Source organism: Cheilinus undulatus, linkage group 20 (genome assembly GCF_018320785.1).
Source record: "Cheilinus undulatus linkage group 20, ASM1832078v1, whole genome shotgun sequence".
NCBI classification, from domain to species: domain Eukaryota; kingdom Metazoa; phylum Chordata; class Actinopteri; order Labriformes; family Labridae; genus Cheilinus; species Cheilinus undulatus.
In genome coordinates, this window is record NC_054884.1 from 36,673,282 (window position 1) to 36,677,284 (window position 4,003).

Genomic DNA, 4,003 nt, shown 5'->3' on the forward strand with positions numbered 1-4,003 from the left:
TAAAAATGTCCTCAGAAGAAAAGAAGTGTCTTTGTGTTTGCCAACTCTGCTTCTTTTCCTTTTTTGCTCCTGCACTGACAATCGCTGGGGCCAAAGACATTATTTTTGTGTAGTCAGTCTGTACATCTGTCTATGCGATTGGGCCATAGCTGTGAAAATAATATCAAGAATGCTGTGAGGAATTTTCCTCAAACTTTGCACTTGGGATGCACCAATGCGCTGGTTTAACATCAGTAACATCGGCCCTGCTGACAAACATTGACCATTGGCAAATGAAGCTTCCCTTCTTCCATCATTTCTCTCCTTCTGCTCTGGTGATCAGCTGTTCATCTCTTAAGTACTAAACGGAGTGGACTCTGCCACAACCACATTTGACCAATCAGCATGCACCAGTCAGATTTTAAATCTGTAGTCCTTTCTTCCACAGTCAGCCTGTCATTTTAGTGTGGACGCTGCAACCCTCCTCCACCCCAGCCACCTCCATCCCAGCTCATCAGCATCAGGTCCTCACAAGTCTTCTGCTCATCTTCCCCTCCTCGATGCCATCTCATTGGTATCCTGGTCCACTCTTCATCCTACCTGCATCCCTCATAACCACACAGTCAGTGTCTAGACTCCATAAGGGAGTATCCTATCCTGCTGGCAGCCTCACTACCCCTTCTAGTATACTAAGTCATCAGGATGGAGTCTAATCGCTAAACACATCGCGCATTTCTCTTTCACCAAAATGGTTAAATAAATTATTGTTCTGTCTAATTCAAGCAGGCAGTGTGAGGCTCTTCCCAGTTTGGCTAAAAGCTGTCACAGCAACTGAGCAAAATATTTTGAAGCAACTCTTTTCTGTTTAAAAGCTGCAGAACTACCAAACATACCCAAATGTAGAGCATAAATGCACATGTAGCCAACAGTACTTGATAAGCATTTAGAAGAGCAACGTAACTGAAACTCACCAAAATGCCTCTGGGCCAGGTGGAACAGAAAATACAGTACTGTGCAAAACTTTTAGGCATGTTCGGGCCAAAAGTTGAGGTAGCAGTAAGGTGAAGATGTGGCAAGCATGTCATCTGAGGACACTATTGGGAGAAAAAGGAGGACTGACACAACCCTGGAAATGCTCTGGATGTCCCTGTATATTACCAGGGGTATGGGAAAATAATGTGGCGAAAGAAATAACATTGCCCACACTTTTAGGGTGGAGTAAGAGGCAGATAAGGCGAGTAGGCACAGCCTAAGGCAGTGGATTTCAACCTTTTTCAGCCCAAGGCACTCCTAAGATCAGGCCAAAATTTCAAGCCGCACCAAATGCATATCTATACAAAATTGCCTATCTAAAACATTTTCCAGCAAATCGAGCATTTTGCATAGAGATCAGCTGATCTCATGCAAGCTCTCGTCAGCTGACGGCCAGCCGATTTGCTTTGTAGCATGCTATTGGTTATTTGCACTCATAATGCCATGTTTAAACTGCTCTAACCTGGCTATGCTTTGCTTTGCTGCTCCCTCTTCAAGCCACTTTTTACAGCTGTCCTCCACCCCAGCCCCTCCTTCCCAGAATAGCCACATATGAATAACATCAGTAAGTGCAAATTAATAAATACCAATAAAGGAAAACTATTATGGCCACAAATCATGTGTTTCTTGAGAAAGTGGTCCTGACTCATTTAAGTATTGAATAGCTGTAGTAATTATGTACAGTTGGTCAAACTGCTACAGCCCACCTAGACCTGACTCAAGGCACACCAGTATGCCTTGTCACACCATTTGAGAACCACTAGCCTCAGGTCCCGTCAGGGTTGCCACAGGCCCCTGGTTGTGCTGTTGATGCCCAAAGGGCCCAGCAGCCTCTTGGCATTTTACCAGAGGTGAAAGGTCTGAGCAAAAGAGATGTCATGGAGCTTGACCTTGGCTGCTGAGTGACATACGTGTGCTGACATATGCCAGGCTTGACCCCCTCACAGAACTAGGCTGTGACACGAAGGACCCTAAGATGAGTCCTTAGCACCCTGCATGCCTACATATGCACAGGACTGTACATGCTCACTCTTCTGCCACTAATCATACTTTTTTATTGCATTTCATTACACTTCACAGTAATCCACCAAAGCAAACTCATTGTTTTAACATGTCTGTAAGACTAATCACATGACTGAAACAAGCCCAGCCCTTCCTCTTGACCTGCCACTGTACTTTCACTTTCTAGAAACTGTACACCTCACAGAGGAATATATCATTCGCTGTGTGGGTGGTAGACTACTCCCACAAATCCTGACACATGTGATGATTAAAAACCTGCTACACTACTGCAGACTAGACACAGACATAAGGCCTCCAGGCAGCATTTAAAGCACTGATAACAGGAAGTGTTTCTCAGTTTGAATGACGTTTTTAAGTGTAATGTTTTCACTGAGATGCAGATGAGTTTGCCCATATTAGATTTTTAATTGTTCTGAAGGGTCAGAGAGGATAGCAGAGACATGTCTGGGATATTTTTAAGAGAGTAGAGGGTCATTAAAAATGCATGGGCAATTTTCAAGGTTGAACTGCCACCGTCAATTGCACGACAGCATGACTGTATAATTAGCTGATGGCTAGAATTAATAATGTTAGTCATAATAAATAAATTAGAATCATGGATCTGTTGTATAATGGAGTATTTTGCTGCCTATACAGCCATCCAAGTTTTGTGGCAAGAGAGATAGTCAGGGATTTTGCCAGCTTGCATATGTTTCAGCTGCCAATAACTTGATTCATGGATATGGTTTTGGTTTGCTTTGTAATATTAGTGGCTAGAGATAATCAGAGTAAATTCAAAAGTCAGATTATAAATGATGAATTGATTTATTAAAGGAAAAAAAAGCCATGAGAGCGTTTTGGAGTTGTTGGATTGTGTATTTGATGAGTTTGATGAGGGAAAGCCGGAATACCGTCTGCTTACATTGAGTTGGCACAGCAGGTTCGAACTCGTCAGCGCCGATCTAAAAATAGCTTGCACCAGCAACTAAAGGTAACGAACCTGTTACTAAGACTATAGGGATTATGGCAATGGACGAATTTGCCAAAATGTTGAAGTATCCCTTTAACCACTGTTCCAAGTTTTCTCCATTTGTGGATAATGGCTCTCGCCCTGGTTTGCTAGAGTACCCACTCGCTTTTTTTTCAATCATGAATTGGCCATGAATACATATTTTTGTAAACTTGAGTTTAATTTCACTGTGACTGTGGTTACTCACAGACCTGTTGAATCCAGAAATGAACACAAAGGCTCATCTCACATTCGACTAAAAACATCCTTTACAAATTCATAAAAATTTCCTCACATTGTACTTTTAAATAATCACATGATCACCCATATGAGCTATATTTAATTAAGTTTAACCATGGTTATAAACTGCAGCTCTTACAGCCTCTGGTCTTCTGGTTTGAGGTTTTGCACAGCCACAAAAGCATTAGTGTTTGGTGATCAGGTCTGGCTCACAGTAAACTATTTGACCCCACAGGATTTGGGCTGAACCATAAAAATCTTTTCTTCATGACGCTGACTTGATGAAGGAGAGTGTTGCTGTGATGGAACAGGAAAGGGAAAATGTTGAAACACGCTGTTGTCTGTTGTAATATTGAACTCAGGGGCCTCAGCCAGGCCATAAAGCAGCCGCAGGCCACCTATGTCAACAACATTTGGAATCCTTGTAAATACTGGCGAAATATAGCTCTATAGCCTCGAAATAACATCAATGAAGTCTGAGTGACGGGAGAAATCGGTCAATGTTCAGACAGCAAAAGTTCAGATCCACTTTCTCTCCTAAGTCTGTCTGAAACTTAAATAAACTTGTGTACGGTTCACTTCCTCGACATTTTGTGCTATGTGCAAACAGGAACCTGCTGCTGCTCTGATTGGACAGAAGGGCGGCAAGGGCGGTGCATTAGTTACACTATATCTGATGTGATTGGCTAGCATGGCAGCAGAGGCGGATTATTAGGTGCACCAGCTGTGCTATGATTGGGC